This window comes from Saimiri boliviensis, chromosome 1 (assembly GCF_048565385.1).
Source record: "Saimiri boliviensis isolate mSaiBol1 chromosome 1, mSaiBol1.pri, whole genome shotgun sequence".
In the NCBI taxonomy this organism is placed as follows: domain Eukaryota; kingdom Metazoa; phylum Chordata; class Mammalia; order Primates; family Cebidae; genus Saimiri; species Saimiri boliviensis.
In genome coordinates this window covers 174,098,837-174,125,985 of record NC_133449.1, presented here as the reverse complement: position 1 = coordinate 174,125,985, position 27,149 = coordinate 174,098,837, and the positions used below count along the sequence as shown (strand labels likewise).

The following is a 27,149-nucleotide window of genomic DNA, read 5'->3' as shown; positions in this document are numbered from 1 at the left end:
ATGTATAGTATGGTGACAACTATTTAATAAAAAATATAATGATAGTTAATATTTATTGGGCACTTACTATGTACTACTGACTGCTGAAAGAATTTGTATTTATTATTTCATTTAATCCTCACAAACCTTTGAAGGAGCTATTACTGTTGTCCTAATATTATAAATGAGGAAAATACAGAGACCCCAATTGTCCATTCTTGTAGTTTTCAAACTCTATTCTCAAGGGAGCTTAGGCTTCCATCAAAGTGATTCAGAAGTCACATTGGTGTTCTAAGGTCCTGTGCACCCTATTTTAAGTAGACTTGTTCCATTTTAATCTGTCTTCTATGGTATTCATTATGACATTTATATCTTCTATTTTCTTGCCTTAATAGCATTATTTTAAAAACATCTTTATGGCAAAACCCATTTCTTATGCATCTTTATGTGCTTATTGCAGTGCTGAGTATAGAGCAGTTGCTCCAAAGTGTTTTATTATTGTTATTAATTGTGATGATAATTATACTCACTTATTTCCAGATTTTACTCAGGGCTTTGGTATAAGTTACCTCATTTTGTTTTGTGGGATAGAGTTAACCACTGGTCTAAAGAGCTATTGTTATGACAGGCGTCCCCAAACATTTTACACAGGAGGCCAGTTCACTGTCCCTCAGACCATTGGAGGGCCGCCACATACTGTGCTCCTCTCACTGACCACCAATGAAAGAGGTGCCCCTTCCTGAAGTGCGGCGGGGGGCTGGATAAATGGCCTCAGGGGGCTGCATGCGGCCAGTGGGCCATAGTTTGGGGACACCTGGTTATGACTCTCAGAGACTTCTGGGTAATAGACCCTTGTTTTCGTTTTTGTAAGTCTAGGTTTAAGGATGAACCTGTACTAGGAGACATTCATCTGGGAGGCTGAGGGCAGTGAATGAATATTCAGTACTGTTTTGTATACCATAGACATACTGCCGAGACTGATGACATGTTTTTGCTCCAGTTGAGGTGGTTCCTAGCACATATTCACACTGGTCCAGCCTCTTTAAACCTGGACTTGAAGGGAGTAGTTGAACTTCCTGAAGATCTGATGTCACCTTCACTCACTCAGATATTATTGCAGATTTTTCTGTTATATTGCAATTTATGCATTTGTAAAAACTCCCATATTCTGCAGCATTGCCCTCTAAAAATAGTGGAACTGATGAAAAACGTAATTTTCTTGCCATGTTTCTTACTGAGTTGGCTTCTTGTGCATCCTTTAAACTCTGTATGATAATAGTAATAATAAATTGAATATAATTTTTTGCAATATAGGTATGTTAACTAGAAGTATGGGATTTTTTGGGGGGAAGGTATAACATTTAGCTGAAGTAGGGTTCAAAGTTAGTGTTCCCTATCATCAAATTGATTGCAAATGTTCATTTATAAAAACCATTCTTGTAGGCCATATAAAAACAGGTGGTGGGCTGGATTTGGTTTTTAGGGTATAGTTTGCTAACCCCTACTTCAGGTAAAATTATTTCATTAATGGAAGTGGGTCTGTATTTGACTCATTGATTAATCTGATGAATCTAATAATGAGGTTTTATTTATTATTATTATTATTTTTTTTTGAGAAAGAGTCTCACTCTGTCACCCAGACTGGGGTGCAGTGGCACAATCTCAGCTTACTACAACTTCTGCCTCCTGGGTTCCAGTGATTCTCCTGTCTCAGTCTCCCAGGTAGTTGGGATTTACAGGCATGCACCACTACGCCTGGCTAATTTTTGTATTTTCAGTAGAGACAGGGTTTCACCATGTTGGCCAGGCTAATCTTGAACTCCTCATGTCAGGTGATCTGCCCTCCTTGGCCTTCCAAAGTGCTAGAATTAGAGGTGTGAGCCACCGTGCTTGGCCTCTAATAATGAGGTTTTAATTGCACAAGTTATATACATTCTGATCCTGTAAGATGCATAAAGTGAAATTTTTATTCCCATTTTATTAATGAGAATGAACATTCCTATTTTATTAATGTGAAATGACTTGACTTAAAAGATAAGTATATCTGATATGTGTAACTGCTTTCCCTCCTTCCTGCCTTTTTTTCCAAATATATATTGAGCACCTGCTTGGCACTAGGCACTGTGCTAAGTGTAGACTAAATGTGTTTCTTTTCTTCTTCTTTTTTTTTTTTTTTTTTTTTTTTTTTGAGATGGAATTTCGTTCTAGTTGCCCAGGCTGGAGTGCAATGACACGATCTTGGCTTACTGCAACCTCCGCCTCCCGGGTTCAAGCAATTCTCCTGCTTCAGCCTCCCTAGTAGCTGGGATTACAGGCTTTCACCACCATGCCTGGCTAATTTTGTGTTTTTAGTAGAGACAGGGTTTTTCCATGTTGGTCAGGCTGGTCTCGAATTCCTGACCTCAGGTGATCCACCTGCTTCGACCTCCCAAGGCTAAATGTGTTTCTTCAAAGTCACAGAACTAGCAAAGGGTGGAGTCTGAACTCAAATCCCCATCTTTTTTTCATTAAGAGTTTCTTCTTGCCACTTTATTGTGCAGCACTCAGATGAATGAAGTGAAATCCTTGCCTGCCTAGCATCAGTAATACATTTGTTCATTAGATGAATTTGTGCTGTGGTCTTACTCCCTTTGGATTTATTAGGACTATTTGGTTGCGAGTAACAGAAACCACTTCAGGCTAGCTCATTTTAAGGCTACAAGGGTGGTGAGGCTGGCAGGCTTCAGAAAGGTCTCCACTGGGAGCTGAACTCTGCTAGGAACCCAAGTAGTATTCCTTCTTCAGCTCTTGTCTGTAAGACTATGTGTCTGTTTTATTATACTCTTTCTGTGTAGTCTGATTTTCTCTGCTCCCCAGGCTATATAATGGGACATGAGTCTCCACTGTCAAGTGTACAAATTATATATTAATAGAATTCTCACTAATAATAAAATGGCTTATTTATTTTCTTTATTAATTCTTTGGGAGGGACTCTTGTTGGCCTCCCATAGGTCAGGCACCACCAGGAAGGTAGAAGTCAGGTTGTCTAGTTATGGCTCATCCTGTGCCATGACCACATGGACCAGGGTTGGGGGCCACTTCTCAGGGAAAGGGGTTGTAGGGGGATATATACTCCCCCAAATTTCTGGCATGATTTCACAGTTGATTCTATTTTCCTTGATGGCAGAGAGGTGGTTTGGTTTTATTCATCTTAATCCTTATTCCCTCCTCCCAAACTGTAGTACCTTGGACAGTGTTCAGTCTATTCGTGTGGGAATGAGTGGAAAGGAAGTCATATGTATGCACAGGGAGGTTCACAGTTGGTTTCTGATGAATATTATCTGGAAATAATCAGGCGACTTCAACTTCTTAAAGTGATCTCTTTTTATTCTCTTTTATTATGCTCAGAAGTAAGAATATATTTTTCCTGCTAGCTTTTGCCTTTTCTGACTTTACTTTTTCTTTTTGAAGAGGCCACATTTAATTAGCTTTTTTATTTTAGGAGCCATTTATGCTTAAGTGTCTTTTTTCTTTTATCCAAGTGGTCATGTTTTCCGGTATTGGCCTGACTTCTGATAAACCTTCACAGCTGAGCCTGCATAAATGGTGTCTGTGAAGTCACCATGAGAGTGTTTTAGGTGACTTTATTTTCACTTTAGGACTTATCCCTGAGTCTTTTTAGTAGTGGTAATGATGGGATCTGATATGTATTTTTTTTTTTTTTCAGAAAAATCAAAACAAGGTACTTACAAACTTTATATTTTTATGTTTGTAAATTAAAAGCTGACTTTAGCTAGGGATTCCCAAGCTGAGGTCATATGTATTCTGCGCCTCTGAGGATGGGCTCAATTGCTTTTTTCTTCTTCCTTCATCACTCTTAAAGGGAGGTAACTTGGAATTTGGGAGCCTTTGTGTCATAAACGCTGACTTTTCACACACCATTCAGACCCTCCTTCCTCCTGGAGTGGAAATCTGTGGGCAGAAGAACCAGGATTTCCTTTTGGCAGTCAAGTTGACAGATGTGTCCCTGAAACAGGAGTGGTTCTGAACTTATGGCCCACTGGACTTGCTCTCCTCACCTTTGTGATTCAGCACAAGTCACTTTGGCCCTCCCTATTCTAATTGTCTGCAAAATGGAAGTTTTAATGTTCCCACAGATACGTGTGAAAACTAAGTTAGCTTTCTTTAAGTTGGTAAACACAGGTCAAATATAAAAACATGTTTTAGTTTTCAAGAATTAAAAAAAGTTACTGTTACATACTTAAACATATTTTCTTTTTATGGTTATATATATTTTTTCTCCACTTCAAACTCATGTAAACACATTTAGACAACTAGATTTTAAGTTCACTTCCACCAGCACTTTTTGGGTGTCACCTGTGTGCCATGAATTGGGCTGAATGCTGGAGACACAAGTAAGAATTAAGACATAATTCACAAGATAGAGATTGTGCCTTAAGCAGGTTTACTTCTGGGACATCTAGCTCAGGGCGGAAAGCAGGACAGACAATGAATAAACATCTGCTGATGCAGAAAATTTATTGAGTCTTTCTTGGTGTTCAGTGCCAGCACTATGATCAGTGCTGAGAAGCATATTAAAATAACAGCTAGTGCTTACAAGAGCTTAGTAGATGCCAAGCACTGTCCTTGGCATGCGTTACCTTATCTGGTTTTCTGGACAACATAATGAGATGGGAACTGTTATTCTCATTTTATGCCTAGGAAAACCGAGGTCCTAAGTGGCAAAGCCATTTTCTCAAGGTCACAGAATCATTAAGTGGTGAACCTGGGATTTGAACCTAAGCCTGTCTGACCCCAGAGTACTCTTGATCACTGCAGCACAATGCTACATCCATGATCTATGCACTTAAGCCACCTGCGTGGGGCAAGCTGTGTGTGCTTGATATAACCAGAGTGAGGTGATGTGGTGCAAAGTTAATGACGGAGGAGTGCAAGAGTAGAGAGATCAGTTACAGGGAGGAACTTGGAATGGGCCAGAGGAATGGGGCCATGCTACTTGAAACAGCCTTTGAGGGGCAAGTGACTATCTTTCCTGTTGTTCAGAGGTGCCAGCATCTGTTGTCCACACTACAGCTGGCCTAAATTCCACAGTGCCATGCAGGTTAAGAGTGTTTTAGCTGTCATTTCTCCCATTTTTACTGTAATGACATCATTTTCTGCTTTTCTATTTACTACAGATATATTGTGTTATTTGCTTTGAAAATATCTTTGTATTAAAAAATAATATTAAAAGTTTATTTTTTCTTGTGGCAAAATACACACAGCATAAAAATTACCATTTTAACCATTTTTAAGTGTTCAGTTCAGTGGCATTAAGTACACTCACATTGTTGTGCAGCTGTCACCATCATCCATCTCCAGAACTTTGTTCCTCTTCCCAAACAGGAGCTTGTTAGCTATTAATAACTTATCCCATTCATCTCCCAGCCTTTGGCAACCAACATTCTACTTTTTGTCTCTGTGAACTTGGCTAGTTTAGTTATGTCATATAAGTAAAATCATATAGTATTTATCTTTTTTGGACTGGCATTATTTTACTTAGCATATGTTTTCAGTGTTCATCTATATTGTAGCATGAGTCAGAATTACCTTTTTTATGAGGCTGAATAATAATTCACTGTTTGTATATATCACATTTTGTTTGTCTAGTCATCTGATACGGTTTGGCTGTGTTCCCACCCAAATCTTACCTTGAATTGTAATAATCCCCATGTGTCAAGGGCAGGGCCAAGTGGAGATAACTGAATCATGGGGCATGCTTTCTCCATACTGTTCTCATGGTAGTGAGTAAGTCTCATGAGATCTGATGGTTTTATAAATGGCAGTTACCCTGCACAAGCTCTCTTGCCTGCCTCCATGTGAGACATGTCTTGCTTCTCATTCACCTTCTGCCATGATTGTGAGGCCTTCCCAGACATGTGGAACTGTGAATCAATTAAGCCTCTTGCCTTTATAAATTACCCAGTCTCAGGTATGTCTTTATTGGCAGTGTGAAAACAGACATCATCCATTGGTGGATTCTTGGGTTGCTTTTGCCTTTTGGCTATTGTGAATAATACTGCTATAAATATGGGTATGTAAATAACTGTTTGAGTCCCTGCTTTCAATTCCTTCAGGGATATATGTATATACACACACACACACCCAGAAATGAAATTGCTGGATTAATTATATGTTTAATATTTTGAGGACCCATTTAAAAGTTTTTTTTTTTTTAGCGCGAATATTTTATTTTTAATTGACAAATTATAATTCTATATATTTATGGGGTACATGTTTATATATATATATATAAACATATATGTATCTAAATACATTGTGTGTATGTATATATATACACACACACATATATGTATATATACATATATATACACACACACATACTCACACATGCACAATGTGTAATGACTAATTCAAGCTTATTAAAATACCCATCACCTCACATATTTAACATTTTTTGTGGTGAGATCATTTGGAGTTTACTCTTAATAATTTTGAAATTTATAATGTATGTTTATTAACTGTAGTCAACATGTTACACAGTAGATCTCAAAAAACTTACTCCTCTTGTCTAACCGAAACTTTATGCCTTTTGGACAACATCTTCACATTCTCTCTCACCAGCCGCTGATAACCACCATTCTATGCTCTACTTCTATGAGTTTAACTTTTTTAGATTTTACTTATGAGGTATTTGTCCTTCTGTGCCTTGATTATTTTAGTTAACATAATGTTCTCCAGGTTTATCCATGTTGTCACAAATGACAGAACTTGCTTCTTTTTAAGGCTGACTAGTACTCCATTGTGTATATTTATTATATTTTCTTTATCCATTTATCTGTTGATAGACACTTAGATTGATTCCATATCTTGGCTATTGTGAATACTGTAATGCTGCAGTAAACATGATAGTGCAGCTGTCTCTTTGACATACTGATTCCAAATTCTTTGGATATATACCCAGAAGTGGAATTGCTGGATCATATGGTAGGTCTATTTTTAGTTTTTTGAGGAACTTTTATATAGTTTTCTATAATGGCTATACTAATTTACATTTCCACCAACAGTGTATGAGGATATCCTTTTCTCCACATTCTCACCAACACTTTTTATCATTCATCTTTTTTATAACAGCCAGTAATAAGTATGAGGTGATCCCATTGTGGTTTTAATTTACATTTCCCTAATGATTGTTGATGGGTCAGCTTTTTTTTTTTTTTTTTTTCTTTTTTAATATGTATACCTGTTGCCCATTTGTATGTTTTCCATTGGGAAATAGCTATCAGGTTCTTTGCCTATTTCTTAATGGGTTATTTGTTTTCTTGCTATTGAGTTGTTTGAATCCCTGGAATATTCTGGATATTAATTCCTTATCAGATGTATGATTTGTAGATATTTTCTTTCAGTTTGCAGGATGTGTCTTCATTAATTGTTTCCTTTGCTGTGCATAAGCTATTTAGTTTAATGCAAATCTTATTTGTCGGTTTTTGCTTTTGTTCCCTGTGCTTTTTGGGGTCAAATCCAAAATATCATTGCCCAGACCAATGTCATGATTTTTTCCCTTTTATTTTCTTCTAGTATTTTTATAGTTTCAGTTCTTATGTTTAAGTCTTTAGCTCATTTTGAGTTGATTTTTGTATATGGTGTGAGATACAGGTCCAATTTTACTATTTTTTTTTGTGGATATTCAGTATTCCTAGTACCATTTATTGAAGACACTGGTTTTTCCCTATTGTATGTTTTTGGCATTTTTAGTGAAAATCAATTGACTATAAACATGCAGGTTCGTTTCTGGGCTCTCTATTCTGTTCCATTATTCAGTGTGTCTGTTTTTATGCCAGTAGTGTGCTGTTTTGATTACTATAGGTTTGTAGTATATTTTGAAATGAGGTAATGTGATGCTTCCAGCTTTGTTCTTTTTACTCAAGATTACTTTGGTTATTTGAGGACTTTCGTGGTTCCATGTAAATTTTAGAATTGTTTATTGTATTTTTGTGGAAAATGTTATTGGAATATTGATAGAAATTGCATTGAATCTGTAGATTGCTTTGGGTATTATGGATAAGTTAACAATATTCTTTCAAACTATCTTTCTATTTATTTGTGTCTTCAGTTTTGTCAGTGTTTTATATTTTTCAGTGTAGAGATCTTTTACCACCTTGGTTAATTTATTCCTAAGTTTTTTTTTTTGGTAACTGCTATAAATGAGACTGATTTCTTGATTTTTTTCAGCTAGTCTGTTAGTGTATAGAAATGACACAGATTTTTGTAAGTTGATTTTTGTACCTACAACTTAACTGAATTCATTTATCAGTCCAAACAGTTTTTTGGTGGAGTCTTTAGGGTTTTATATACAAGATCATGTTGTCAGCAAACAGAGATGATTTTACTTCTTCCTTTTCTACGTGGATGCCTTTTATTTCTTTCTCTTGCCTAATTGTGCTAGAAAAACTCCCAGTACTATATTGAGTAGAAGTGGTGAGAGTGGGCCACTTCTTTTGAGATAGTTGTCTGTCTATGTGCATGACAGCAATGGGGTGTACCATTTCTGTGATTTTTTTTTCTCAATTCTATACAGAAGAGTGAGTACTATATATATATATGTATATGCTCTTGGTCAGTGAGCATTGGTAAGTGTGCCATACAGTGTGTTCCTCAATCGGAGAGGCATTCACTCGTCTTTTTACTCTGCTTTCATCCCTCTCAGCTTTGATTTCATGTGCTGTCGGACAATTTTGGCCCATAGTGGCCAATAGAAGATAGTATGCTGGAAGTGCCAAAAACATGCTGAAGACAAGTATTTGCTTATTTCAAGTCATGCTAAAATATGTAGTTAGTAGTTAGTTTTTAACATGCCATGAGATAAGTAAGTACATTCAGAAAGCAGATCAAGGAGATAAAGTTCTGAAGGAAAACAGTGGTTGGTGAAAGTCTGGAACACATGAAAGGCTTCGTATACATTTCTGCAGCCTTGGGAAATGACCCAACCACTGTGTGAAGCAGAGCTGGAAGACACCCAGGCCAGAGTCAAGTCATGATCTCAGACCTCAGGGATCCAAAGAGAAGGAAACAGAGACATCACTGATGTTCTGCAGGTGCTCACCACTTTGGGGGGGCTTTCCTTAGGTCAGTGTTTCTCAACCCTTTTTTCATTAGCACTCCTTTTGGTAGCCTTTTCGGCAATTTCCCCCTAATTGCTCTTCTGACCATGAAATTTTAAGACCACAGATATACTAATTATTTGTTTGTGTACTGTATTATGTTTAATTTATACATAAAAAGTGAAGATAGCTGGGTGTGGTGGCTCATGCCTGGCTGGAATCCCAGCACTTTGGGAGGCTGAGGCGGGAGGATCACTTGAGCTCAGGACTTTGAGACCAGCATAGACCAAATAGGGAGATCTCATCTCTACAGAAAACCAAAACAATTAGCTGGGCATGGTGGTGCCTACCTGTAACTCCAACTTCTCCGGAGGCTGAGGTGAGAGGATCTGCTTGAGCCCGGGAGAAAAAGGCTGCAGTGAACTGTGATGGTGCCACTGCACTCCAGCTTGGGTAACAATGAGACCCTTTGTCAAAAAAAAAAAAAAAAAAAAAAAAAAAGACATTTTTTCAGCCTCCCAAACAAATTGTTGCATCTTTTCAATATTGGCCTGTTGAGAAAGCATGCCATATACTATTTTGGGTATACTATTTAGGGAGCTTTTGTCTCTACCCCTCCAAATTGAAGTAAAAAATTGCCAGCTCCCCACTCCAAAAAAAATTTCAAACCAAAAATTTCCAAACCCGTATCAAAAGAATGTTTTGGTGAACCCCCATATAGTTGCTTACAAATTTCACATTTTGCTTCTCTGGGGAGGCTTAGGAGATAATAGGGGTGATAACAGTCTTGTTATGCAAGCATTCTTTTTTTAGCCCAGTTTGTCTGCGAGTTTAGAGAGTACTACAAATGCTGTGGAAATGCAGAGCTCTCATTATGCAATCACATGGATTTTTTTTTTTAAGTTTGTGAAATACATTTTCAATGTGTGATGAAATAATTTGTTATTTCAGCCACTCTCCTGGCAAGGCCCCATTATTAGTTCCATCATTATTCTTATTGTGTTGATCAGGAGGCTGAATCAGCGAGAGATTGAATTCAACAGTGTGTGAAATATTTGTCACTGAAACAATGTGGGCAAGTCAAACAATTTGAAAATCGCTTTGAAGAAGGTCTGACCTAGACATACTACAACTAAAGAAATCAGAATGTGCTGTTTCCTTGTGGTGTATGCTTGTTATTTTAGCCTTATAAAAATCCATTTTAGTAGTTGGAGATAATATCCTGGGACTCAAGAAAAGAATGGAGAAAATACAAATGTAGTCCAAGTGGGCATTTGAAAAACCTTGAGACATTTGGTAGCATTATTTCTGTAAACTAACTGTATTAGTTATTTATTGCTGTGTAACAAATTGCCCCAACTTTGCAGCTTAAAACAACATATATGTATTACCTCTGTTTCTGTAGATCAGGAGTTTAGGCACAGCTTAGTTGGATCTGTTTCATGGTCTCACAAGGATGTAATCAAGATTTTAGCTGGGCTGCAAATTCATCTGAAGACTCAATGGAGAAGCTTCATTTCCAAACTCATATGGTTGCCGATAGGATTCAGCTGGCGTCCCTTGTTTCCTTGCCACATGGGCCTCTCTATAAAGCATCTCAGAATGTGGCAGTAAGTGTGAGAGCGAGAGAATGCTACCAGGGTGAAATATCACAGTTTTTAATAACACGGAATTGAAATCCCTTTATTTTCTGTATTCTGTTCATTAGAAGAAAGTCACAGCCCACACTAAGAAGAAGATTACAAAAGGGCATAAATACCAGGAGGCACAGGTCACTAGGAGCCACATCAGAAGCTACCTGCCACACTGACCTTATTCAATCCGTATGCTGAGTTGTAGGCAGAAGTGTTCAGTTCTTTTCGGTATATACTGGATATTGATGATAATTAGAGGTTGCTGAGGGTCGGCTGCATCCCTGAAACCTCACTAACAGTCTATGGAAATTTCTGTGAGATAAATGTGACATTTATTAGTCATTTATTTATAAGTAGGCACAAAATAGTTCACCTGTTCCGTAAGTTTAAGTCTTCATCCTTTTGGGTGCTCTGACCATGAATTGCATGAACAGCTCACTGAAGGTAGAGCAGACAATATTCCAAAGGTGGGATTCAACTATTTTACAGAGAGCATCAGGCAACCAGAATCTTCTGATGTAGTGGCTGGCTTTGGGACCATTTAGTCATAAACTGTGGGTGCCATCCCTAAAGTTGGAGAGTGAAGGGCTTGCTAGATAGAGACTTAAACCCTGATGGCACAAGGATAGGTGTGCGTTGAGAATTTTGAGCTAATCCACGTATCTTAAGTTCCATTCATTGGGTTAATGACAGTCCATTTCTAATATCCATTATGCTAGTTAATAAGCCATTACTTTTACCAGTGAAAATTTGTAATTTTAACAATCCTTGTGCTAATTATCAAAGCCTTTGATGTCTAACTGAAGTTTCTGGAGAGCTAGGTTGCTGATTAGAATGCTCACAGACAGCCTCTGGCATGTGAGGCCTGCCTTAGGGCATCTGGCTATATCTGGTGTATAACTTGAACTAACACTCAAACTATCATAGTATACATCATGCTCTGAAGTATTTTAAAGCAAATTATAGACATCTTAACAATCATAGACCAAATATCAACTTCTGAACTGAAAGCATAGTATGCTGTGCCCTTAGAAAGATTATTCAGTGTGAAACAGATTTTGTCTGTACGTTTAACATAGGGATTGAATATGAAGCTTTAGAGAAAAGTTTCTTGGCCCTTGATCAGATTTTCTCACTTTTCACAAGTCACACTTTCTCTCTCAGACCCCTAACTTTCTCTCTCTAGAATGAAATGATCATAAACCCTGTTTTACAGAATTTTTAAAGGATTAAGTAAGGTTACATATGTGAAACATGCCTGGAACATAGTAAAATGTCAATAATTGTTAGCTTTCAGAGATGTTCTCTGCCAAGTATATTTTTATAGGTAATGGCCTTTTAAATACAAAAATTTTAGATATACAGTGGTATAGGGCAAGTTTATGGTGTTTCTTTTAAAAATGATGTATTTTTATCATTTTCTTGGATTATAAAAATTAAATATCAATTTTTAATTACAGTTGATATTCATTCATAATTCTAATACACATTTAACATTTTGTATTCACATTTAACATTTTAATGTAGATCTTTTTATGTATCTGTTCATGTTTGCATATATATGTATATGTATATATTTTTTTTCTTTTTAAAAACAAAATTGAGATTATTTAGTCCACTGTTTCATTTGTGGACACATTATAAACATTTTTTCTGTGTCATTACATATTTCTTGAAAACACGATTTCTGGTGCCTGCATAATATTCCATTGGCATAATAGCTGTTATTGTTAGTTTCTATTTATCTTCACTATTATGAATAATATTGGAATAAATTTTTGGATATAAATGCTGTATAAATGTTTATATACATACCTTGTTGCTTTCTGAGCTAGGAACTTTCATGCTTATTGCCAAATTTTCTCCCAAGAGAATTCTGTAAATTTGGCACTGGATATCATCCATATTCTTGCTGTATAACTTGAATGAGGACTTAAGCTCTTAGAACTTCCATTTATCATTAAGAAATTAGGCTAATTTCACTTCATAAAATCGTTGAGAATAAAATAAAATTGTTAGGTCTTGTCTTCTGATATCTACTTTGAAGACTAATGAAAGTTAATTATTCTGCCATTAACTAGTTTGACCTTAGTCCCCCTCCTCTCCCCTCCAGTCCCCTTTCCTGCCCTCCCTTCTCTCACTTCTCTTGCCCTCCCCTCCCTTCTTCTTTCCTTTTCTTTCCTTTTTCTTTTCCTTTTGTCTCACCACAACCTCACTTTTTGGGTTCAAACAATTCTTGTGCCTCATTCTTCCTAGTAGCTGAGACTACAGGCTGGACCACCATGCCCAGCTAATTTTTTTGCATTTTTAGTAAAGACCATGTTTTACCATGTTGGCCAAGTTGGTCTCAGACCTATGATCTCAAAAAATCTGCCCACCTTGGCCTCCCAAAATGCTGAAATTACAGGTGTGAGCCACCGTGCCCTTTCCTATGTGTTACCTTGGACCAATTGCTCTGAGGTGCTCAATTCTGTATCTGTGAACTTCAGGGTACACACATACACGAACAGTCACAAGTCTAAAAAACAGTAAACATTTCAAAATTCAATAATTCCAAGATAGAGGAAAAGAGCAAATAAAACTGTCATTCAAAAGAATAAAGAGAAGTCACAGTGTGATATTAAGAACATGGTATGATAGTATACTGACTATATGTTGGAGACTTGCATTTCGTGCTTGTTCATGTGAATTTTTTCAAGATTCATTATATTATTTGAACCACATGAAAAAAACTGATGAAATATATTTTTCCTTTTCCAGAGGGTTTATTTCCCAGTTCAAATTTACCTCTGTTGATAATACTTTTTAATCCCACCCTTGAGTGCTCAGATAGATTGATTTAGTTGATATTTATTCATTAGATGTCCTGAGAATATTACCAGGAATTCTGATTTTTAACAGCTTATTTATAGATCCCGTAAATCATAGTAGCTGCTGTTTTCTTAGACATCTCCCTCCCCATCAGCCCTGCTATTACTGTTACCTCTAGAGTTTTCGTCTGATGAAACATAGGCTTTGCAGGGAAAACAGCTTTGTGGAAATGAGTATTCTGAGTGATACAGTTTTTTGTTCCTTCTACTGAGTTTAAATCAATGCCTTTACCTTGACTGTGAAACCTGGGAATCCAAAATCCCTTGATGGCTCATTTGAATTCATCCTGGTTGTAACAGACTTTGCTCGGTGGTAAAGCTTTTGGGAATTCCTGGTTGATTTACCAGCTGAAATTCCAGGATGTTGCCTTCTATGAAACTAAATGAAATCTTGGAAGTCAAGCTCTTGCCCGAAATGACAGCAAGTGGTTTCTTGAGCTTCAGATGTGTTAGTGCATAGTGATGGGAGAAAGTGCCTCTTGACGCAGTGCGGTGAGGAGCCTGTCAACCCAGCCGGGAGTCAGGAGACCTGGGCTCTGGCCCTGTCTTGGCCTCTCTTTAAGGGCTGTGTTGCTTGGATTAGTTGCTCTGAGCTTCACTAACATATTCTGTAAAACCAGATTGAACTGGGTAGGTCATTTTCAATTAGGCAATTGTCTGACTTTTCTTTTTTTTTTTTTTAATTCTCTCTCCCTTCCTTTAATGTCTGACCAAGATTTTTCTGACAAATAGTCTTTAAGCCTGCATTAAAATGCAGTAGTTTAAGCTAACCAGGGATCTAAGGGCATCAGAGGTAATTCATTTAACAAGTTTGTAGTCAAGGGTTGATATGGCAATAAAATATTTAAACATAAGAAACATAGTTTTATAAATTGCTAATTAGCAGAAGGCATGGTAAGCATGTGGTAGGGTTGTTACAATTTCGTTTTATAATTCTATTCACATAAACATGTTGGCTTATTTTTAATCTATGCCTTCTGTAAACACAGCCTATTCTGGAACTTTTGGGGAAGACCAGATATAATATATAATAGTTGCTGTAATTTATTGAATGTTTACCATGAGCTAAGTGCTATACTGTTTTGTGAACATTTAATTTTCCTGGTTACCTTCTGGAAGAGAGACTGTGGTTACTCCCAGTTTTCTGTTTTACAAATGATGAAATAGAAGCACACAAAGGTTAAATTCCTTGCGCAAAGTCATCAGCCAATAAGTGGCAGAGCTGGAATTTGAATCCAGGTGGTCTTGATCATCCTCTCAACTGCGTTTACTTTGATTCTCTGACAGGGAGGTCAGAGTCCCAGAGTTTAGGTGAAGGAGACAAGACAAATGCATGACTTGCCTCCCTCAGTACTGGGTATTTATATGGCTTTGAAGCAGATACTTGTTAGACTATGGAGAAAAATGTTCTCGTCTTCAAAACGCTTAATATGATACTTGCTTTCTTAGTGTTCCTCCATTCTCATACCCATTAGTTCTTCCAATCTCTCCAAAGAGATTTGGGAGCTGTGTTCTCTCCACTATTCTGGATGGAGTTTCCAACCAATCTATTAGTTTTCTGAACCCGTTCTCTCACTCTTTTGTGCTAAATTCAAAGACAAAGACAATGAGAAAATAGGAATTTGTGGCCACTATAAATCTTCATGTACCTCGTATAAACCTAAGGCAGGCATAGAATTGAAAGCTGCAATAGCTCTGGCCAGGCTGCATTGAAATACCAAAAAAAAAAAAAAAAAAAAAAAAAAAAATTGTGTATTTGTGTGTGTGTGTGTGTTTATGTTTATGTGTGTATACACACATATACATATGTAAAAATATAGGGGCTGCATCTGCATATTGTGTGGATCAATTGCCTTTAGGAGCACATCTGTTGTAAATCAGAGGTATCATTACTTACAGGATTGGATTTGGATTTTTCTAGACTCTTTGTGTTTAATTAAGGCTCTTAGTTTGACCAAAAAGGCCAAGCAAATGTCATTCAGACATCTCAGCTGAGTACTAATAAAGAATTCTGGGTAGAGCTACTTGGATTGGAAAGGTAATTTCATTTAAAGATAACATCTACTAGTTTAGCAACAGTTGTGTAAGCCCTGCAGCATGATACTTCAATGTTCCTTCAGCTCTCTGAGATGTCCAGCTGTTCTCCTGGAGCATTCTTCCTCCCTTAGTCTATGGTGATTTCTATGGCTCCGCACTCTGAGATAGAATTTATCCTTCTGGAAAGACTCTATTGGTTGTACTCATCCCTAATGGGCAGCAGGCAGTGACCCAGGAAGGCGGTGGGGAGGAGGCTCCAGTGTCTGCCTGTTGTTAGGGGAAAAGGAAGCATTGTGTCTAGTGAAGCTGGATTTGTTGTAGTGACATGTTTTTGTCACTTTCAGTTTTTTTGAATTCCATTTACTGTCTGGGATTTGACCCCTTTTCCTTGGCTAGCTTTTTTCCTTAGAATCCAGCTTACCATCTCTGAATTTCCAAAGGAAAATGATGGCTTTTTGGTAGTTAAGTAACTCTTTTCTTATTGAGTCCCAATTTAAGTAGAATGTAAAGACTATAATTAAAAATTTCCTCAATCAGTGGCCTTTAGTGCAGTGTAGCTTTTGTTATTTTTAAAGACATTAATATTTGTTAAAGCCTATTAGTTTTTCTATTATTCTCTGAACTTCCTGATATGTTTGAAATAGTTCAAATTTTAAAAACTTATACTCCTCCTAAAAATACTTTTAAAATCTTTAAACAAAATTAAAAAAAAACTTATTTAACAATGTTTTGAGTAGGTACTACCTGCACATACACATTTTAAATTATATTTTCAGTAGAGTCATTTATGTTCTTTTTCCTCAGCTTACTTTGAGACCAGCAGAATACTCTGCCCTGATCAGCTATATGAACTTGACTGAGCTATTAAATTTTCTGTGTCTCACGTTCCTCATTTGTAAAAGGGGGACAAATATCAGAACCTACTAAATAAAGTTTCGTGAGGCATAAATGAGCTTTGTACATAAAGCACTTAGGACAGGATGTGGCAACAACAAATGATAAGCTGTTAATTGTTTTGAGGCAGAGTCTCGTTCTGTTGCCCAGGCTGGGTGCAGTGATACGATCTTGTCTCACTGCAACGTCTGCCTCTTGGGATCAAGTGATTCTCCTCCCTCAGCCTCCCAAGTAGCTGAGATTACAGGAACCTGCCACCAAGTTCGGCTAATTTATATATTGTTAATAGACACAGGGTTTTGCCATGTTGGCCAGGCTGGTCTTGAACTCCTGACCTCAGGTGATTCCCCTGCCTTGGCCTCCCAGAGGGCTGGGATTAAAGGTGTGAACCACCATGCCCAGCCCCTGTTGCTATTTTAAGAGACGAGGTCTCACCATGTTGCCCAGGCTGGTCTCAAACTCCTGGCTCAAGCTGGTTGTCGTTATTAACGTTATTTTAAAAGCAAAATGCAAGATAGTTAAAAGCAATAACTTATTTTCCCCATTATGACATTATAAACAAATGTTTAGTGATTATGATGTGCCTGTCTTTGGAATCAACCCAATGTGGATTTAAATCAGAGTGCCCTCCCTCATAGAGTATGGATGAACTTAACCTCTCTCTGGGTGAAATATGAATAATAATGCCTATCTTATGAGTATGAGAGTAAAGGAGATTGTATAAAGAAGTGCTTAAAATACCTTGGCACATAATAAATACTTCATAAATGGTAATTGTTATCTTTTCATTATGACCCAAATTGGCATATTTCCTTCTAGTCTCATGTGCGAATTTTAAACAGTCGTAATTACAGCATTAGTACAATTTCATTTCTTGCTTTTTTCAAGTAATATTTTATAATAAATGCCTTTCACAGTAACTACATAAACTTCAAAGTCATTTTAATGATTATATAATATGTCATTAAATAATTACGTAATAATTTATATTGCCCTTTCTTTACTATTGAGCATTTTGGCTATTTCCGCTTTACCCATTGCAAATGACAGCATGTGAAACAACTTTATACATATAACCTTTCCTATTTTGTACCGTTACCTTAGAAAAGATTCCTTGAAGCACTCTTAACTGTATGTGACTGCTTTCATGATCCTTTGAATGGGTTTTTTAATCTCTGTCACTGATAAATAGGCTTCTGTTTAAGGCTTACCACTTTATCCTCAGTACCTAGCACATCATCATTGCTCAATAAATATTTATTTATTGAATTAATGAACAAATGAACATATTATCATATTATTTTCCAAAAGTGGTTAGACTTTATGTTTTCATTCTGTTATCTTTTAGCAATACTCTTAAAAGCACAGGCATTTTCTGTATGGCACAGGGGTAATCAGAAAGGTAGTAGTAACAGGTAATATTTTTCGAGTACTTTCTATGCCCCATCCTGAGTATGTTGCATGTATTACCTCATCCACTTTGCTTAGCATCCACCATCCAGTTCTCTATAGTGAGTACTGTTGTTTCAGGATCTTTGGGGTATCACTTTTCTGGCTGGAAACCTGTGGCTGGTGGCACCTTTGCCTAAGTTTTGTGTGGGCCTGCTGGGCCCATTCCACCCACTCGGCCTGGCAGGCTGTGCTCAGTTAACACTACTGCCCTGGATCCCACAATTCCAAGGGAGATTGTGAGTCAGGCGTGGAGCAGCGAGGGGTGTGTGAGCAAATGTGGAATACAGCCACTGAACAGTTGGACACACCAGCTGTTGCCATGGGGCAGGCAGCTCTAGGTGCTGGCATGGGTGTCATTTCTCTGCGAGGTTGTGGCTGGACCAGGCACACTACAAACAGCTTTCCTGGGGAACTCACAGTGTGTAGCTCCTTTCTGTAGCCACGGTGTCCTATAAAGTGTTCAGCCCCTAGCAGAGAGGAGACCCTGGAGTGGGAAGCTTCTCTCTGCAGGCATGTCATCCAGCTGTCTCTGTAGCTCTCAGCAGAGAGAAGTCCGTGGAGTGGGTTGCTCCCCTCTGCAGTTGATAGTCCTATCTCTGCAGCTCTTGGCAGAGAGGAGGCCCTGGAGTGGGTAGCTCTTCTCTGTGGCTGGTTGTTCCAACATCTGCTGAGCTCTGACTGAACCCAGGGCTTTTATGGGCCTCAGAGGGAAGGAAGTATGCACCGGTTGGTCCATGGGTGGCCATAGGTGGTCCCAGAAAAGGCACACAGATTCCCACTCAGGTGGGTCTGGCAGCCCCACCTCTAGCTTTTAGGCCCTCCCTGGCCTGAAAATGGGGCTTCACTGGGGACCTGCTCCTTTCTGTCCAGGAACCTGTCTACTTCCTGCTGCCATTCATATTGCCCGTGTTCAGCTCTGGTGTTGCTCTAAGATTGGAGCAGGTGCCAACAGCTGGGAGAAGCCAGGCAGCAGGGGCAGGCACTTCCAAGCCGGTGAGTGCAGGGGGCCCTTCCTGCCACCCCCTGTCCCCAAGAGTGTAGGGATGCCTTGGTTCACAGCATGCTTTGGGTGGCTGCAGCTGTGCCCATGGGGACAGAACTCCTGACTGCTCTGTGGAGCAGCAGGCCAAGGTCTGCAGCTGCAGTTTGGGCAGCTGTAACTGTGCCCAGGAGAGTGGGGCTCCTACCTGCCTCTAGGCTCCTGCCAGCTCCATGGAGTGTACAGCCCTGGCTGTGCCTCTCTGTTGCAGCCAACAGTGATGGCAGTGGCAGGCCATTTGGAACAGCTGCTGCCATCGCTATCATTACAATTTTATGGATGAGGAGACATAGAGAGGTGAGTTGACTTACCCAGGATCACACACATGGTAAGTGGTAGAATCCAGATTTAAACCAGACAGTGGGACTCAGACTGAGCACATACTCAAGAGGCTGTTGTGGGAAGATTGCTTTAGCCCAGGAGTTCAATGCTTCAGTGAGCTATGATTGCACTGCTGCACTCCAGCCTGGGCAACAGAGTGAGACCCCATCTCTAAAATGCAACAGGAATTTCCCCCTCATTTTACTTTTCCAGCAGCTCACTCCTTTACTTCAGCCACGGTAACAAACTATTTTCTAGAGAACCTAAGTTTGTTGGCCAGATTCCATATAAGATATGAATCAGAGCTGTCCCTCAGTCTTGAGAATTTTGCATCAGTCCCAAACAAGACCCAGAATTGCTTACTGCACTTGGGTTTTTAAAACAACCTCCTCTTGCAGTTCACAAGTGAAGGGTTTGTGAATTTTTTAAAAATAGAAGGTTTAATTTTTTTTTTTATTCAAAGGAAGAATTTTATTAGATTGTTTAACATTAAAGACAGATGATAGATTTGGAACATCATCCATGTGGGAGATATCAATCCATGCAGGGATATTTCAACCAAATCATACAAAGAATTTCCTAGAGATTAACCAAGAACATTCCCCACTTAGTTAGCAACTGAAATAGTAGAGCAACTTTCAGGAAGTATCATTATTATGTCTATTTCTTCAGTGTCTCCTTCCCCTTACCAGTTTATTACAGGGTTTGGAAGCTTTAAAGAGCATTTGTGTATACAGTAGTCCCTTTTATCTTTGGTGGATATGTTCCAAGACCCCGAGTATCCTGAAACCATGGATAGTATGGAACTCTTCATGTACTATGTACAAATTTCGTTTTCCTTCTTCACAATTTCATGGATAGAAGACTCGTTCTTACCATATATCTTGTAACCTCAGCATATGATTCTTTCTTTCCTTCTTTCTTCCTTTTCTTTTCTTTTCTCTTTCTTCCTTTCTTCTTTTCTTCTTCCTTTCCTCCTTTCTTCTTTCTTTCTTTCTTTCTTCTCTTCTTCTTCTTCTTCTTCTTCTTCTTCTTCTTCTTCTTCTTCTTCTTCTTTTCTCTCTCTCTCTCTCTCTCTCTCTCTCTCTCTCTCTCTCTCTCTTTCTCTTTCAGAACTTTTACCTTTTCATTTATGGGAAACACATTGTGGCTTCTCTTTTAGCTGAATTGCCAGCATCACTACTTTTGCACTTTGGGGCCCTTATGAAGTAAAATAAGGGTTACTTGAACACAAGCACAGGAATACTGCAACAGGTGATCTGATAGCTCAGAGGTCTACAGAGTGACTAATAGGCCAATAATGTCTACAATGTGGCTATGCTGGACAAAGAGATGATTCATGTACCAGGACAGAAGATTTCATCACACTTCTTAGAACATCATACACTTAAAAACTTATGAATTTTTTATTTCTGAAATTTTCCACTTAATATTTTTGGACCACAGTTGACTGTTGGTAACTGAAACTGTGGAAAACAAAACTACAGATAAAGAGTGACTATTATAAGCCCTGCAGGTATTTTTTTCTTTGCAAATAGTTGACTTAAAAACAGCAGATGGTTTATTTTTAGGCTATTATCTGCATATAGAGATTTTATTTTTTAATCATTTATTAGCTTTCCTGTATGTAACTTTTTCTGATTATTCTTTTTAATTTGTAGTGTTAAAAGTGTGGAATTAAAACAAAAACATCACTTCCTAAACTTGCCACAGTCTTACTGTTCTTTCACTCCACAAGTAATGCAAAGGATGAGGAGTGAAGTCAAGCCATCGTATTTATTTGCTCTTGTTAGTGACAGCACTCTGTCTAACCTTGTACTTCATTCAACCACTGTGGGTTTTGTCCCCAAGAAATGATGACCATGTTCAGTATCGAAAGGCTTTTAGTGGGCAGTGAAGGGCACTCTATGTTGGCATTACACAATGGAATTCTTCTTTTTTTTTTTTTTTTGAGACGGAGTTTCGCTCTTGTTACCCAGGCTGGAGTACAATGGAGCGATCTCGGCCCACCGCAACCTCCTCCTCCTGGGTTCAGGCAATTCTCCTGCCTCAGCCTCCTGAGTAGCTGGGATTACAGGCACGCGCCACCATGCCCAGCCAATTTTTTTTTTTGTATTTTTAGTAGAGACGGGGTTTCACCGTGTTGACCAGGATGGTCTTGATCTCTTGACCTTGTGATCCACCCGCCTCGGCCTCCCAAAGTACTGGGATTACAAGCTTGAGCCACCGCGCCTGGCCTTACACAATGGAATTCTAATAGGCAGATATTGTGTTGAAGCAGAAATGCTCCCTGTGGAATGTTTCTCTTCTGGCTTCTCCAGAGTGCACAAGGGAGCTTCACTTAGTGTCAGCAGAAAACAAAATTCATTTGGATACATGAGGGGTGCTTTTATTCTTATGGCAATTTCAAGAACTATGTGTTCCCAGTCTCTTCTAAATTTAAATAAAGTTCAAACCACTCAGATGTAGATGGAAGTGATTTTTTTTTAATGGTAGGAAGGACTGTGCCTAAGCTGACATGTCATTTTTGGTAATTCGAGAAGAAAACCCTATAAACACACCTTCTCAAGGAGATAGTATATGGACGTCTCAGAGTCACAAAGATCAGGGTTCTTATGCTATTTTTTTTTTTTTTTTTTTTTAAATATGGAGTCTCATTCTGTCTCCCAGGCTGGAATGCCTGGAGTATAGTGGCCTGATTTTGGCTCACTTCAACCTCCACCTCCCAGGTTCAAGTGATTCTCCAACATCAGCCTCCTGACTACCTGGGACTGCAGGCACACATCACCATGCCTGGCTAAGTTTTGTATTTTTTTGTGGAGATGATATTTCACCATGTTGGCCAGGCTCGTCTTGAACTCCTGACCTCAAGTGATTCACCTACCTCAGCCTCCCAAAGTGCTGGGTTTGCAGGCATCAGCCATTGCACCTGGCCTGATTTTGCTGCTTACTAATTGGTTGTCTTTGGTTACATTTTTTAACCTAGCTGAACTTCATTTTTCTTAGGTAACTGACTTGTAGGTGGGATGTGATGGTGAAGGCATGTAATGTGCTCAGTACAGACTAGTGGATAGAGGTCTTAGCCTGCTTGCTAATTAGTTCTTTCCCTGGAACTGGATTCTAATTCTGTCTCTGATGACCACTGTGATGTGAGGAAAGCTGGTTTACCCTACTGGGTCCAGAAGTGTGAAAAGGAGTGTTAGTGACTCTCAGAGGTGATGTGAAGAGCAAGGGAAATGTGAACAAGTATGAAAATGTGAATAAGCCCCTACTGGTATTTCCTATAGGTCACCAGTCTGTAGCCAAATGTGCGGAGGTGCCTCACTGTGGGAGTCCCATTATGAGGGGCCCCTAGTCAGATAGAGTCCGTATATCAATCAGTAGCTACTTTTAAGGGCACAGGAAGAATGGGAGGTAATGATTAACAGAAGTCTGTTGTGTGTCAGTAGCTTTTCGTGCTGCTCCTGCAGGTAAGTGTGCTATTCTCTTCCCTCCACCCATTTTCAGGCACAGAAACACATTCAATGAGATAAGTAAGCACTCATTTTAGAATGAGGTGGAGAACCCAGAGTTAAATCCTAGGTCTGCCACTTGCTAGCTACATGGCCTTGAACAAGTCATTTACTTCTCAGGCTGAGTTTTCTTACCTGGAAATGGTGGGAACAGAAGCGTCTTACCTCGAAGGACTGTTGAGAGGGTTAAATGAGATAATGTAGGTAAAGCCTCAGCATAGAGTAAGCCCATAATTATCATTAGATTCAATATTGTTGAGATTTGGTGAGATCAGTTTTTGACTAGAATATGATTTTGAAAAGTTCTGTTTTGGTGAAAGGAAGCACCTAACTTGAAGACACAGTAGACCTACTTTTTATATAAAGAAGTTCATCGACTTAGAGAATTGCCTGAACCTGGGAGGAAGGAGAAGGGTAGAGATACAAGATTAAAGCAGAATTATCTGGGCTGTTCGATTTATTTATTATTTGAGCATCAATTGGATTCATTTATTCTGTTAAATATATATTTTTGATAAAATGTACAAGCCTGCTGCTAACCACTTTATCTCAGAATAGGGAAGAAACAAGGGAAAATTATAGCTGAATTTAAATCTGATCAATAGCAAAAAAAGGACTGATAAAGGGGAAATAATAAGAACCTTGTTGCTTTTCACTTTGGCACACTTGAGAGCATAGGAGTTGGTACTGGTGCCAGCCACTAAAACAGTTCCTGGCTCTTCAGCATGAGGAAGCACTGTCTTGTGATTAAGCACAGATGGACTAAGGAAAAATACGCTTTCCATGAATGGAGGTTTCCAGCAGGTAACAGATGACCAACTGCTATAAATGTCATGGATAGGGTATGGCACTGGAGGAGAGGTCATATTTTACAAGAAGTACAAGTGAAAAAATAAAATTATATGCAGGTCAAATTTTTTAAAATTCAAAATGAAAATACATTGGAAGATGGTGGAAGTAACTGTAAAGCAGGAAAACATCAGTGACTTACGTCTTCATGTTAGGGTTTATTTGAAAATCAGCAGCATGGAAATGATTTAGTAATCTTTTATTCTGATACTTGATTGCAGGAAATCTCTTTAAATCAGATGGGCCACTTTTGATTCTTTGCTTAGAGTTTCGTATCTGGACTAGAACATATTAGGTCCTTTTCAATTTTTAGACTTTATTATTTGGGGATATATTTGAGAATTAAATATTCTCCTTAAGGAAAGAGAAAGCTTTATCATGTAAAGTAAAGACATCTGAATTACTGTATCTGTTTAATGTTCTGCAGTTACACCTAAAGATTTTGGGTTACTTATAAAAATAAAAATGAATCCTACTGAAGAGTTTATAGTAGTATGTGAAAATTATATTGAAGCCATACATTCTATCAGGTATTTCTAATTGAAAAACATTGTATTTAAAACGATTTGTAGATGGGATTAGATATTGATTAATATATTAAGATTCATGCCATTTTGTGTGGGAGCAGGACTAAAATACCTGATTTATTTATTAGGCTCTTTGAATACAGCCAATAAAGAAAGGAAGAAAAGCTCTTGCTATGTACCTGCTATGGTTTGAATGTGTCACCTCAAAAGCGTGTGTTGGAAACTTAATCCTTGATGCAACAGTGTTGGAAGTGACCTAATGAGAAGTGTTTAGATAGTGAGGGCTCCACCCTTTTGAATGGATTCATGCTGATTAAAAGGGCTTGAAACTGTGAGTTCAGTCTCTTGGTTTCTTGTATGTGCTCTCTTGCCAAGTGGTGCCTTCTGTCATGTTATAACACAGCAAGAAGGCCCTCACCAGATGCACTCCCTCAATCTTAGATTTCCCAGGCTCCAACACCATAAGCCAAATAAACTTTTTTTTGTTTATAAATCACTCAGTCTGTAGTATTCTGTTATAGCAGCACAACATAGGCTAGTTCCAACAGTATAGCAGTTCACTTTCGCATTCTCATTTAAACTTCCCAACCCAACAGTGTGGTGAGATTCAAGATCCTGGAATCTTGAGTCTGATTGCTTCCCATCAAATTGAGGTTTAGTTACTGTGTGATTTTGGACAGGTTGTTTATTTCTCTGAGCCTTGGTCGCATCAAAAAAAAAAAAAAGGCAGATGGGAGGGTAAAATAAGTGTTTGCAGGCAAAGTGCTTGGCACATAGTATGTGCCAATGAATTTTAACTGTTTATTTTAGATTATTATTAAATGTTATTCCACGTTCTAGATAAAGTTCTGCATCTAAAGGGATTATACAGCATCAGATTAAAAGTTGCATAAAAGTTGCTTTATTGTAGTGGAAGATCTCTTCCTGGAGAAGTTTCATGCAGTATTTCTCTTACCTTTTGATGAGAAAACTAGATGCAGATCCCTTCTGCCTTTCCTTCCTTCTTTCCTCCCTCCCTCCCTCCCTCCCATGCAGTTCCCACCCTCATCCATTTTCTTAAGCCTCCTTCCATTTGGTCTGTCCCTTCATCTGTGTGTGTCACACTCATGACCAGACTTTGGGTCTTACTCAAATCTCTCTTTTTCAAGTAGCTTCTGCAAGTCCTTCCTTCCTGCAACATTAGTCTCTACTTCCTTTCTTCTGTTATATAGTCACTTAGCAACAGGGATACATTCTGAAAAATGTATTATTAGATGATTTTGTCATTGTACAAACCTCATAGAGTACACTTCTACAAACCTAGATGGTAGAGCCTACAACAGACCCAGGCTATATGTACAGCTAGTTGCTCCTAGGCTATAAATCTGTACTCATGTTATTGTACTGAATACTGTAGGCAACTGTAGCACAATGATAACTATTTCTGTATACAAACATAGCTAAATATAGGAAAAGGTACAGTAAACATATGGTATAAGAGATTTAAAAAATGGTACACCTGTATAAGACACTTACTGTGAATGAAGCTTACAGGATTAGAATTTGCTGTGGGTGGGCGAGTCAGTAACTGGTGAATAGGAAGGCCCAGGACAGTACTATGCGTTACTGCAGATTTATAAACCATTTGCACTTAGGCTACGCTACATTTATAAAGAAATACTTTTGTTTCTTCAATAATAAAATAACCGTAGCTTGCTTTAACATTTTTTATTCTATAAAATTTTGAATTTTAACTTTTTGACTATTTTGCTATAATCCTTAGCTTAAAACACAAACACATTATGCAGGTATGCAAAAGTATTTTTCTTTATATCTTTATTTTAGAAACTTTTTTTCTACTTTTAAAATTTTTAATTTTAATTTTTACTTTTAAACTTTTTTGTTAAAAGCAAAGACACAAACATGCACATTAGCTTGGGCCTATACAGAATCAGGATCATCAGTCTCACTGTCTTTCACCTCCACATCTTGTCCCATTGGAAAGTCTTCAGGGGCAGTAATATGGAGCTGTCATCTGCTGTGATAACAATGCCTTCTTCTGGAATACCTTCTGAAGGACCTGCCTGAGGCTGTTTTACAGTTAACTTTTTTTCAGAGACGGGGTCTCTCACTTTGTTGTCCAGTCTGGAGTGTAGTGGCATAATCATAGTTCACTGCAGCATCAAACTCCTGAACTCAAGTGATCCTAAGTAGGTAAGACTACAGGCTTATGTCACTGCACCTGGCTAATTAATTTTTTTTTTTTTTTTTTTTAAAAGAAGGAGGTCTTACTATGTTGCCAAGGCTGGTCTCAAACTCCTGTCCTTAAGCAATCCTCTTACTTCAGTTTCTCCAAAGTGCTACCATGCCTGGCCCTATAGTTAACTTTTTTTCGTAAGTAGAAATATATTCTAAAATGTTAAAAAGTACAATATAATAAATATATAAAGCAGTAATGTAGTCATTTATCATTACTGTCAAGTATTATGATATTATAATTGTATGTGCTATACTTTTATACAAATGGCAGTGCAGTAGGTTTGTTGACCTCAACATCACCACAAATACATGAGGAATGTGTTGGGTTATGATGCTGTAACAGCTACAAGGTCACCAGATGATAGGATTTTTTTGAGCTCCTGTGGAGTCTTATGAGACCACTGTCACATATATCATCTGTCATTGACTGAAACATAATCAAGCAGCACATTACTGTACTTTTTTCTTTTAAAAGTCATAGTACTTCACAGGGGCTATCTCTCTTTAGTTATTTTTTATTTCTCTATTTCCTCTGAAGAGGGCAATGGCCCCTTGAGTAGAGGCTGCTTGTCTTATCTTCGTCCCTGTCCCACATAGCTTTCCTGTCCTTCCTTATACAGAGTGGGTGCTAATCCTATTTATGGTATTTACTCCAAAGCCATGACCCACAGAAAACAGTATTTCCAGTGGGGGTTC

At 38.2% G+C, this 27,149-nt stretch overlaps 1 protein-coding gene across 16 annotated transcripts in view; it reads left to right on the top strand.

Annotated features, from left to right (window-relative positions):
• The window catches only part of PRELID2 (PRELI domain containing 2), a 631,123-nt gene that overhangs the window by 39,335 nt on the left and 564,639 nt on the right, over nt 1-27,149 (top strand). The gene's annotated exons all lie outside the window — the stretch shown is intronic.